The 12,635-nt window shown below is 34.5% G+C and overlaps 1 long non-coding RNA gene across 1 annotated transcript in view; it reads right to left on the reverse strand.

Annotated features, from left to right (window-relative positions):
* Positions 1-12,323, reverse strand: part of LOC134476294 (uncharacterized) — a 41,836-nt gene extending 29,513 nt beyond the window's left edge. The window contains exons 1-2 of the long non-coding RNA XR_010047870.1: positions 12,076-12,323; positions 10,743-10,949 (exon numbers count right to left, since the gene is read on the reverse strand). This is a non-coding gene — a long non-coding RNA (uncharacterized LOC134476294). The remainder of the gene's footprint in view (positions 1-10,742; positions 10,950-12,075) is intronic.
* Positions 12,324-12,635: the final 312 nt, after the last annotated feature.

A 12,635-nucleotide genomic window follows, 5' to 3' on the forward strand; every position in this document is an offset into this window, starting at 1 on the left:
GGAACACTGAAAGACAGTTTAGATACTCGTAGGAAAAACCACTAAACAAAGCAGACAATTAAGCAGAACAAAAAGATAAAGATGCAACAGCAGAAGGATAACATGTCAACAATAAACCAATATATAACAGTTATAACCATTAATGTAAATGTTTCAATGCACCAATTAAAAGAAACAGACTGGCAGAATGAATCAAGAAACAAAATCCAACCATATGCTGTCTACAAGAAACCCATCTAACCCAAAAGGATACTCACAGACTGAAAGTCAAAGGATGGAAAACAATACTTCATGCAACAGGAACTCAAAAAAAAAAAAAAAAAAGCGGGGGCAGCTATTCTGCTTGCAGACAATGTGGACTTCAAACTAATAATAATCATAAGAGATAAAGAAGATCACTACATACTGGTTAGGGGAAACTTCAAGAGGAAAAGATAACTATCTTAAATATATATGCACCAAATTGCAGAGCACCCAGTTATATAAAACAAGTATTAACAGAAATGAAAAACCAAATTAGCAGTAATACAATTATAACAGGAGATCTTAACACACCATTGGTACCAATGGACAGATCAACCAGACAGAAAATCAGCAAAGAAATAAAAGAACTGAATCACACCTGTGAACAAATGGATTTGATAGACATATACAGACTATTCCACCCAACAACAACAGAATACACATTCTTCTCAGCATGACATGGGACATTCTCTATATTAATTCACAGAACATATTTAAATACATGCAAAAGAGTTAAAATTATGCCTTGCATGTTTTTGGATAATAGCACTATGAAATTAGAACTTAATGATAAAAGATACTTCAAAAATCCCACAAACACATGGAAACTGAATAACACACTCTTGATTAATCAGTGGGTCACAGAAGAAATTAAAGAAGAAATTAAACAATATCTACAAACAAATGAAAACACAAATACAACTTATTGGAATCTGTGGGATGCAATGAAAGCTGTCCTCAGAAGAAAATTTATTGCACCGAGTTCCCACATCAGGAAAACAGAACAAATACAAATAAATAACCTGATGTTACACCTCAAACATCTAGAAAAAGCAGAGCAAGTCAACCCCAAAGCCACAAGAAGAGAGGAAATTATAAAACTCAGAGCAGAAATCAATGCAATAGAGACTAAGAAAACAATCCAAAAAAAATCAATGAATCAAAGAGTTGGTTCTTTAAAAGAATAAAATTGATAAGCCCCTAGCCAACCTTATTTTTAAAAAAGGGAAGAAAAAGCTCAAATTCATGCAATAAGGAATGAAAAAGGAGAAATCCCTACAGACCCAGTAGAAATACAGAAGATCATCAACACCTATTTTGAAAACCTCTACTCTCAAAGGTTTGATAACACAGAAGAAATAGACAGTTTCCTAGAAGCATATGAAGTAACAAAGCTAGATCAAGAGGATGTAAAACTGTTGAATAACCCAATTTCTGTTAATGAAATTAAAAACATAGTTAAGTTCTTACCTACAAAGAAGAGCCCAGGCCTAGATGGATTCACTGCAGAATTCTACAAGAAATACAAAGAAGACCTAATGCTGACACTCCTCAAACTATTCAATGAAATTGAAAGGGAAGCAATCCTTCCTAAGTCATTCCTGGAAGCAAATATTACTCTAGTACCAAAACCTGAGAAAGACCCAAGTAAAAAAGAGAACTATAGAACAATCTCCCTAATGAACACAGATGCAAAAATCCTCAATAAAATATTGGCAAATAGGATGCAGCAAATCATCAAGAAGATTATACACCATGACCAAGTGGGATTCATCCCAGAATTGCAAGGATGGCTCAACATACATAAATCAATAAATGGAATCCACCGTGTCAATAAAGCCAAAAGTAAGAATCACATGATCATTTCTATAGATGCAGAAAAAGCCTTCGATAAGGTCCAACATTATTCATGATAAGAACTTTACATAAAATTGGAATAGATGGTCTTTACCTCAATATAATAAAGGCCATTTATGACAAACCAACAGCCAGCATCATATTAAATGGCCAAAAATTGAAAGCCTTTACTTTAAAATCAGGCACAAGACAAGGATGTCCTTTATCACCACACCTATTTAATATAGTACTGGAAGTACTAGCCAGGGCAATTAGGCAAGAGAGAGAAATAAAAGGGGTAAAGATAGGAAAAGAAGAAGTTAAATTATCATTGTTTGCAGATGAGATGATACTCTACATAGAAGACCCCCTAAACTCCATTGAAAGACTCTTAGATACAATAAATAAATTCAGTAATGTGGCTGGATACAAAATCAACACTCAGAAATCAATAGCATCCTATACACGAACAAAATCACAGAGAGGGAAATAAGAGAAACTACACTCTTCGCATTAGCAAGCAAAAAAATGAAATATTAGGAATTACTCTTATGAAAGAAGTGAAAGACTTATACAGTGAAAATTATAATACACTGAAAAAAGAAATTGAAAATGATCTCAGAAAATGGAAAGACATCCCTTGCTCATGGATAGGAAGAACAAACATTGTGAAAATGGCCATTCTCCCAAAATTGTTATACAGATTCAATGCAATCCAAATAAAAATACCATCAACATACCTTATAGATCTAGAGAAATCACTCCTAAATTTCATCTGGAACCAGAAGAGACCTAGAATAGCAAAAGCAATTCTAAGCAGCAAAGACAAAGCAGGAGGCATCACAATCCCTGACTTGAAGTTATACTACAAAGCAACAGTAGTAAAATCAACATGGTATTGGAATCAAAACAGAGCTGAAGATCAATGGAATAGATTAGAAGATACAACCACAACTACAAACACACTCAACCACCTTATCTTTGATAAAGGAGCCAAACAGGTTCACTGGAAGAACGACACTCTCTTTAATAAATGGTGCTGGAAAAACTGGCTCTCCATTTGCCGAAAACTAAAGCTAGACCCATGTCTATCACCATGTACTAAATTAAAATCTAAATGGGTCAAAGATCTGAATATTAAAACAGAAACACTAAATCTATTGGAAGACAAATTGGGTAAGAAACCTTGAAGACATAGGAGTAGGTAGAGAATTCATGAACAGGACTCAAACCGCACGGGAAATACTTCCCAGAATCAATAACTGGGACCACTTCTTATTAAAAAGTTTCTGCATGTCAAAAGAAATCTCCAGCATAGTGAAAAGAAAACCCACAAACTGGGAAAAGATTTTAGTGAACTCTCTCTCAGACAAGGGACTCTTGTCTAAAACATATAAAGAATTAAAAAAACTCAGACCCCCAAAATTCAAAGATCCAATCCAAAAACGGGCATCTGAGATGAATACGCACTTCTCAGATGAAGAAATGCAAAAGGCAAATAAATACATGAAAAAATGTTCATCATCATTGGTCATTAGAGAAATGCAAATTAAAATCACACTGAGATTCCATCTCACTCCTGAAACAATGGCCAGGATCAAGAAAACCAACAACAACAAATGCTGGAGAGGCTGTGGGGAAAAGGAACTCTCCTACACTGTTGGTGGGAGTGTAGACTGGTGCAGCCTTTGTGGAGGTCAGTCTGGAGATTTCTCAAAAAGCTGGGATTGGAAGTCCCATTTATTCCAGCTATTCCACTTCTAGGCATATTCCCAGAAGAACTGAAAGCATCATACCACAGTGATATAGGTGCACCTATGTTTATAGCAGCACAATTTGTAATCGCCAGATCTTGGAAACAACCCAAGTGTCCATCAATTGAGGAATGGATAAAAAAGCTGTGGTATTTCTATACAATGGTGTATTATTCAGCTATAAAGAAGGATCACATTGAGATATTTATCAATAAATGGGCGCAGCTTTGAGACTATACTTATAAGTGAAATAAATCAATCTCGCATGTGTGAATAACGAATAGTTTCCCTAATGTAAGTAATGATTCAAATATATAAAAATATGTGGTAATCATGATTCCCCATTATGTGGCCTTGAAGCCTTATAAAGTTTTCACTTATTAATTGGAAAGGCTTTATTCTGGGCTTCTTGATATGGAAATATTTGAAGCTATAGTATATGAAGTTCTATTCAAATATTTCAAGGAAAAAGACAGACACTATGGTAACTACTATTAAGTCGGGTTATTTGGTGGTGAAGCACTAGGTTGCTGAAACAGTCATGCTTTGGCCTGTATTGTTATATTGTTATGTCCTGTTTTATCTCAATCTCTCCCTTATTCATTAAAAAAATTATTTAGTTATTTCTTATTTTTTTAATTAAGGGGAAAAATGTAAAAAATTAGCAGGATATATAATAGTAACTTTTTTTTTTTTTGTCTTTTTATCGGTACCAGGGATCGAACTCACGACTGCCTGCTTGCAAGGCAGGCCCTTATGCCGCTGAGCTAAATCCCCAGCCCCAATAGTAACTTTTTTTGATTTCCTATTGACTTGTTTTGAAGTCCTGTAATACTCCCACTGTCTTGTTTTGACTGATTAGACTCTGTTCCATTCTGTATGATAGTATCAAGTTTGAGGGTATAGGCAATTACTTGGAAGGCAATAAGATTCACTAAGATGCCCATTCTGGTTTGACTATTGTCTCCTTTGGAAGTCCTGTAATGTTTACAATGCTTAAGTTTTATTGGTCTTGTTCTCCACTGTTTTGTTCAACTTTATAATATCTAATGAGATAGACAATTCTTTTTAAGGAAACAAGAGACACTGTTGATAACCATTGTTGATAACCTTGTACTCTGTTTTACATCATGTGCTATGTCTATCCTTGGTTTTGACTGACAGCTTTGTTTTGCCATATTTGACTTTATTCTCCCCCCCCCAAAAAAAGTAATAAGAACTAAGGAGTAATAAAACCCAAAATGTGTAAATTTTGTTGTAAAAAAGAGAGGGAAAAAAAGAGCTCTAAAGGTGGGGCTGGGGATTTAGCTCAGCAGCATAAGCGCCTGCCTTGCAAGCAGGCAGTCGTGAGTTTGATCCCTGGTACCGATAAAAATGAAAAAGAGCAAAAAAAAAAAAAAAAAAAGTGTTCTAAAGGATACAACAGCAAGTGTGTTTAGGGGTGTTAAATAGCTGACCTTATTAATGTTTTTGGTTGGATCATTGAACACACCTGTTTGCAGTCTCACTGTTTGAATGTCCACTTTGTATGCTTTGATACTGTGATTTGAGTAACTATCTCTAAGATGATAATATGTAATCTATTAACTCGTGATTTCTTACTGTTTTTTTTTGTAGTTCTGTATTACTTGTACCCTTACACCGCTTTGTTTTGTTTTGTTTTTTCTCTTTTTCCTTTTAAATAAAATTTAAAAAAAAAACTTCTAAGCCCTGAAGTTAGGCATACAAAAGCATATGGCTAGATCCCAAGATTGCAGGTCCTGGAAAGAAACTATTCATTCAATAACCCAGAATTTTTTCCTTCATGCAATCTTTTTTTGATTTTGTACTATTTTTATCTTTCCTTCATCAGGTACTTTAGGAGTTTGAGGTTTTTTCCCTCCATTTTTCCCTTTTTCAGTTTCTTTTATGTCCTTTTTTTTCCCTGTTCAACTATTTTCTCTTCTTTCTTAACATTCTTTTATTTCCTGCCTTGGCTCTCTATACTTTATCTTCTTTTTCTTGTTTGTTCTTTCCTGCAACCATTCGCTAACACTAATAATTTCCTTTTACTCCTCAAAGGAGCCCCTATCTCACTTTTCTCTCTCAGATCCCGTTGAATAATTTTTCAAGTTCTGCCTTTGTCACTTACTAGTTTCCTACCTCCTTGATCTGTACCAATATAACTACTAAGCTTTATGAATCTCTAGATAGCTAGTTAAACTTATGTCAGTGCTGTTGAATATTGTTCTATTGTTAGTAGAGGTAAAGTTGCTCTATGTAGCAGGCATTTATCATGGATCACTAGTAGGTCAATATTTTGTTTTTCTTAGGGTTTATCCTATAATTATAGATCTTTTTTCTTTTGCTAAGAGTGCATTTAATGCTATAATTGCTGTTGATTTTATTACTATAGCCAAGGTGACATAGCTGTTGCTATTGATTGGTTTTCTGAGGATGCCAATATCTGGATTGCTTTGGGATCATTAGCAGTACTGTGACCCACTCCTGGAAATCTAGGTACTGGGCCAAATACACTGTAATCTTTCATCTCAAATGAACAAAGGTGGTTGGGTCATGGGATAGAGGCAAAGACTAATGGCCATGTCCAGATGACACCACTGAAAGGAAGACATTATCTAAACAGGTTTCTGTAATAGAAATAAAGCTTTCCAGTAAAATCAACATAGCATCAACAATAAAAGAGGCAACACCCTTCACACTAGCAACCAAAAAAATGAAATATTTAGGAATTACTCTCACAAAAGAAGTGAAAGACCTATACAGGGAAAATTATAATACACTGAAAAATGAAATTGAAGATGATCTCAGAAAATGGAAAAACATCCCTTGCTCATGGATAGGAAGAATAAATATCGTGAAAATGGCCACACAGACATAGGGGTAGGTAGAGAATTCGTGAACAGGAATCAAACCACACAGAAACTACTTCCCAGAATCAATAGCTTGGATCATATCTTATTAAAAAGTTTCTGCATGTCAAAAGAAATCTCCAGCATAGTGAAAAGTAAACCCACAAACTGGGGAAAAATTTAGTGAACTGTCCCTCAGACAAAGGACTTCTGTCTAAAACATATAAAGAATTTCAAAAAAATCAGACTCCCGAAATTCAAGGACCCAATCTAAAAATGGGCATCTGAGATGAATACGCACTTCTCAGATGAAGAAATACAAATGGCAAATAAATACATGAAAAAGTGTTCATCATCATCACTCATTAGAGAAATGCAAATTAAAATCACACTGAGATTCCATCTCACTCCTGAAACAATGGCCAGGATCAAGAAAACCACCAGCAACAAATGTTGGAGTGGCTGTGAGGAAAAAGGAACTCTCCTGCATTGTTGGTGGGAGTGTAGACTGGTGCAACCATTGTGGAGGCCAGTCTGGAGATTCCTCAAAGAGCTGGGATTGAATGTCCCATTTGACCCAGCTATTCCACTTCTAGGCATATTCCCAGAAGAACTGAAAACATCATACCACAGTGATATATGTGCACCCATGTTTATAGCAGCACAATTTGTAATAGACAGATCTTGGAAGCAACCTAAGTGTCCACTAACTGAGGAATGGATAAAAAAGTTGTGGTATTTTTATACAATGGACTGCTACTCGGCTATAAAGCATGATCACATTGATGTATTTGTAAATAAATGGGCGCAACTGGAGACCATACTCATAAGCGAAATAAATCAAACTCACATGTATAAATACTGTATAGTGTCCCTAGTGTAAGAAGTGGTAACAGTATGTAAGAGTTTTCGGTAATCATGATTCCCCAATACATTGCTTTAAAGTCTTATAATGATTGCGTTCAATAGTTAGAATGGGTTTTTCCTGGTCTTTTTGATCTTATTATCTGTGATGGTATGAACAGCTATTTTAAAGAAAACAAGACATTATAATAGCCAGTGCTGATTTAATATCATCTTACTCTGAATGTCCTATCATGCTTTTGTCCTTCTGTTTCCATTGGTTCTATAAGTTGTATCTTAATGGATTGTATTATGTGTGATAGTATAAACATATTTTCTATGGAAAATGAGATAATAGAGTAGCCATTGTTGATTTTCTGTTATTTGGTTCTGAATGCCCTGTAATACTTTCTTTCTCTTGAATGGTTTTATACTATTTTGGTATGTTTGATACTATTGTATATGAAGTTATGCTCAACTATTTCAAAGAAAGATACATTATGATAGTTACTGTTAATTACGGGTTGTCTCCTGGTGAAATACTGTGTTGCTTACATTGTTCTGTTCTGATCTGCTTTGTCTTAATCTCTTTAAAATAAAAAAAGAGTAAAAAAAAGAACTGAATCAAACCTGGGAGCAAATGGACTTAGTAGACATTTACAGAGGGTTCCACCCAACCACACCAAAATACACATTCTTCTCAGCTGTGCATGGGACATTCTCTAAAACAGATAATAAATTAGCCCATAAAACAGTCTTAAGTAAATGTAAAGGGGTTGAAATTATCCCACGCATATTATCTGATCATAGTGTACTGGGACTGGAAATCAGTGACAAAAGAAATTGCAAACCTTTCTAAATACATGGAAATTAAATTACAACATCCTAAACAATCAATGGGTTACAGGTGAAATTAAAGAAGAAATTAAGCAATACCTGCAATTCAATGACAATGCAGATACAATATACTGAAACCTGTGGGATGCAATGAAAGTTGTCCTAAGAGGGAAATATTTAGTAATAAATTGTCACCTCAAAAAAATAGAATGAGCACAAATAAACAACCTAATGCTACCCCTCAAGATTCTTAGAATAACAAGAGCAAGTAAAGCCCAAAGTTCATAGAAAAGAGGAAATTATAAAGATCAGAGCAGAAATTAATGCAATTGATACAAAAATGACAAAGAATTAATGAATCAAAGAGCTGGTTTTTTGAGGGAATAAATAAAGTTGATAGACTTCTGGCTAATCTTATCAAGAAAAAGAAAGAAAAAACTCAAATTCATACAATAAGAACTGAGAAGAGAGAAATTACTACAGATCTTATGGAAATTCAAAAGACCATGAACACCTACTTTAAAAATCTTTACTTACATAGAGTGGAAAATACAGAGGAAATGGACAAATTTCTAGAAATGTATGAACTGCCAAAGCTGAATCAAGAAAATATAAAAATTTTGAACAACCCAATATCAGCTATTGAAATTGACAACATAATTTAAAACTTAATAACAAAGAAGAGGCCAGGTCCTGGTGGACTCGTGGCTGAATTATACAAGAAATTTAGAGAAGATTTAATGCCAATACTCCTCAAACACTTCAATGACATTGAAAGGGAAGCAATCCTCCCTAACTCATTCCTGGAGGCAAGTATTACTCTGATATCAAAACCAAAGGAAGACCCAACCAAAAAGGAAAACTATAGGCCAATCTCACTAATGAACATTGATGCAAAGATTCTCAATAAAATACTGGCAAATAGAAAGCAGCAAATCATCAAGAAGATTATACATCATGATCAAGTGGGATTCATCCCAGAAATTCAGGGATGGTTTAACATATGCAAATCAATAAATGTAACATATCACATCAACAGAGCCAAAAAAAAAATCACATGATTATCTCAATAGATGCAGAAAAAGCTTTTGTTAAAGTCCAACACTTATTCATGATAAAAACCCTTCAGAAACTTAGAATAGATGCTATCTACCTCAATCTGATAAAGTCCATCTATGACAAACCAACAGCCAACATTATACTAAATGGAAAAAACTGAAAGCTTTCACTTTAAAATCAGGAACAAGACAAGAATGTCAGCTATCACCACTCCTATTCAATATAGTTCTAGAAACACTAGCCAGAGCAATCAGACAAGAGAGAGAAATAAAAGGAATAATGATAGGAAAGGAAGAAGTTAAATTACCACTATTTGCAGATGACATGATACTCTACATAGAAGACCCCAAAAACTCCACCAAAAGACTACTAGACTTAATAAACAAATTCAACAGTGTAGCTAGAGAAGACATTAACAGTCTCTGTGGAAATCAGTATGGAGATTCCTCAAAAAACTAGGATTGGAAGTTCCATTCAATCCAGCTATTTCCCTCCTAGCTATTCTCCCAGAGAAACTGAAAATGTCATGTCACAATGATATATGGGCACCCATGTTTATAGCAGTGCAATATGTAATAGCTAAATCTTAGAAATAACCAAAAGACCTATTAGCCACAGAATGAATGAAAACAATGTGGTATTTTTATACAATGGAATATTACTCAGCTATAAAAAAGGATGATCTTGAGGCTTTGATAGGGAAATAGTCACCTTGAGACTATCCTCATGAGTGAATTAAATCAGACTCATAATTGTAATATCATATTGTCTCATGTATTTGTAAAAATATAAATGATAACAACAATAAACTGAAAGAGTAATAAGATCCAAAATGTAGAATAGATATTGTAATAATGAAAAGAGAAGAAAGTGTTTGAAATCAAATAACAGCTTGTAGGTGCATACATACAACTGTATGTATGTTTAAGTGTGCAAGAATGATAATGATACTACTAATTTTTTGTTAGTTCATCTAGAAGAATAGTTTGTGCTGTCATTGTTTGATTGTTCAATTTTTATGCTTTGATTTTGTAACTGGAACAGCTACTTCTAAGATAACAATATGTAATTTATCAACTAGTTATTTCTTACTGTTAATTTTTTGAAATTCTGTATTATTATACCTTTTTTCTAATTTTCTTTTTTTCTCTAAATAAAAAAATAAGACATTTGGCAAGCTGATCGTAGACAGATGTAATAAGATATTGGTCCACATAAACAAAATAATCAGCAAGTCTAGAGAAGACATTAACACAAAACTAGGGTAAACAAAATGGGGCAAAGCATGCATAACCAGCATAAAAAAGAATTAGATTCCATAAAAAGTTTCTAAACAGAATTTCAGAGACTAAAAAGAATTAAAAACTTCACAACACAGTGTTATATGTGTATCTATGTTTATAGCAGTACAATTTATAATAGCCAGATCTTGAAAACAACCTAAATGTCCATCTACTGAAGAATGGATTAAAAAGATGTGTATTTTTGTACAACAGAGTACTACTCAGCCATAAAGAATGATAAACTGGAGACGTACCATGGTTGCCCCTGATGGATGTGTTTTCAAATTTTGTTGTAGTTTTCTTCTTTTTCTCCTTCTCCTTCTCCTTCTTCCTCTTCTTCCTCCTCCTCCTCCTTCGTCTTTCTTTCTTTCTTTCTTTCTTTCTTTCTTTCCTTCTTTCCTTCTTCTTCTTCTTCTTCTTCTTCTTCTTCTTCTTCTTCTTCTTCTTCTTCTTCTTCAATCCTTGAAATAAAACGGATTTGGAAAAACAAAAAGAAATTCAAGACTAAAAATTCTATGAAAATATGGAAAGCATTAATGGGCAATATGGGGACAGAGTATCAGAACCAGAAGATAAGGCTGTGGTTAGTGACTAATTATCGGGTGATACTTTAAAAATACGAGAACATGGAAATGGATCCAATATCTCCTAATGAAAAAAGACTGAGCTAAGATTAACTAGAATTAATGAAAAAATCAGAAGATAATCAGAAGGCATTAAAAACCCTGTTTACAGACATAGTAGCAGAAAATTTTCCACAGAAGGGGAAAAATTTAACATACAGATAAATGAGGCATAGAAATCCACATTCAGAAAATAACTTCTATATGGGACATCATAATCAAATTCTCAGAAGTCTATACAAGAACAGAATCTTAAAAGTGGTTAGAAAAAAAGCAACATATCATTTATAAAGCAAAACCCATTAGAATTATAGCAAACTTTGCAACACAAATTTTAAAGGCTAAGGGCTTAAAGTGAAATATTTCATGCCCAAAGAGAGAACAATCTCCAACCTAGACTGGTACATCCTACAAAGTTACTTCAAAATTGATGAAGAAATAAGATACTTTCTTGATAAAGAACACTTGCAGAAACTCACAGCCACCAAACCAGCACTCCAAAAAATTTTCAAGGGTACCTAGAACAATGACAAAAAGTCTATATAATCAATACAGCAGGTAGGGTGAACAGTAATGCAGAAAGGAAAGATAGGGGACCAACAACATGGAAATAAGGTAATGACAGGAATAAGTCAATATCTACCAGTAATAACTTCTAATACTCTTAATATGAACAGTTTCAATTCCCCAGTCAAAAGACTCAAACTGGTAAAATTTATCAAGAAACAAATCCAATGGGATGTTATGTATTGGATAAGAAACACATTTAACCCCAAAAGAAACTCATAGACTAAAAATCAAAGAATGAGAAACACTATTCTGTGCAATAGGAACCCAATAAGAAGTAGGGATAGCTATTCTGTTGTGACAATTAATTGTGGTGTCAACTTGAATAGCAAATAATTGGTTTATCAGAGTTCTGAATATATCTAAATGATGGACTTGCTGAAGAAGAAAGACGCACCATGGGTGTGGGTGGTCCAAGCAGCTTTGTAGCCTCCTTAGAATAAAAATGGAAAGAAGAAAAAAGTGACTTCTGTTTCGGGAGCTCCAGTCTTCATCCTTGCCTTCGGACATCCATCTCCAGGCTGCTAGCTCAGACTCGTCAGCCTTTTAGCGCAGACCCTTCGGCTTCTTGATAAGGACTCTCACGGGACTCTGCAGTGAACTCCAGCCCTTTGACTTGTGACCAGATCCTCCAGATCTCCAGGATGCCAATGCCCTTTTGCATTTTTCCACACCTAACCCTCAGGCAGCCATTGCAAATCCATACGTAATATTCTCTAATCCCATTTTAATCCTGGCTCTTAGATTAGCAAGGCGTAGGCCCAAATTAAATCTCCTTCTCATCCCCACATGTGAGGAATACCTTGCTTAGGAATAGAACTTGCAGCTTCTGTGTGGCTCTATATACCTGTGGGTTTTAATGATACCCAATCAGTTCATTTGCAGAGGAGTGGGCAGTACATATTTGTTAAGGAGAAAAGGGGAGAAGGTAGAAGTAAGTAGCCAATGGAACTGTTG

This window comes from Cavia porcellus, unplaced genomic scaffold (assembly GCF_034190915.1).
Source record: "Cavia porcellus strain 051 isolate PalLab524CR breed Dunkin Hartley unplaced genomic scaffold, mCavPor4.1 scaffold_6, whole genome shotgun sequence".
Classification (NCBI taxonomy): domain Eukaryota; kingdom Metazoa; phylum Chordata; class Mammalia; order Rodentia; family Caviidae; genus Cavia; species Cavia porcellus.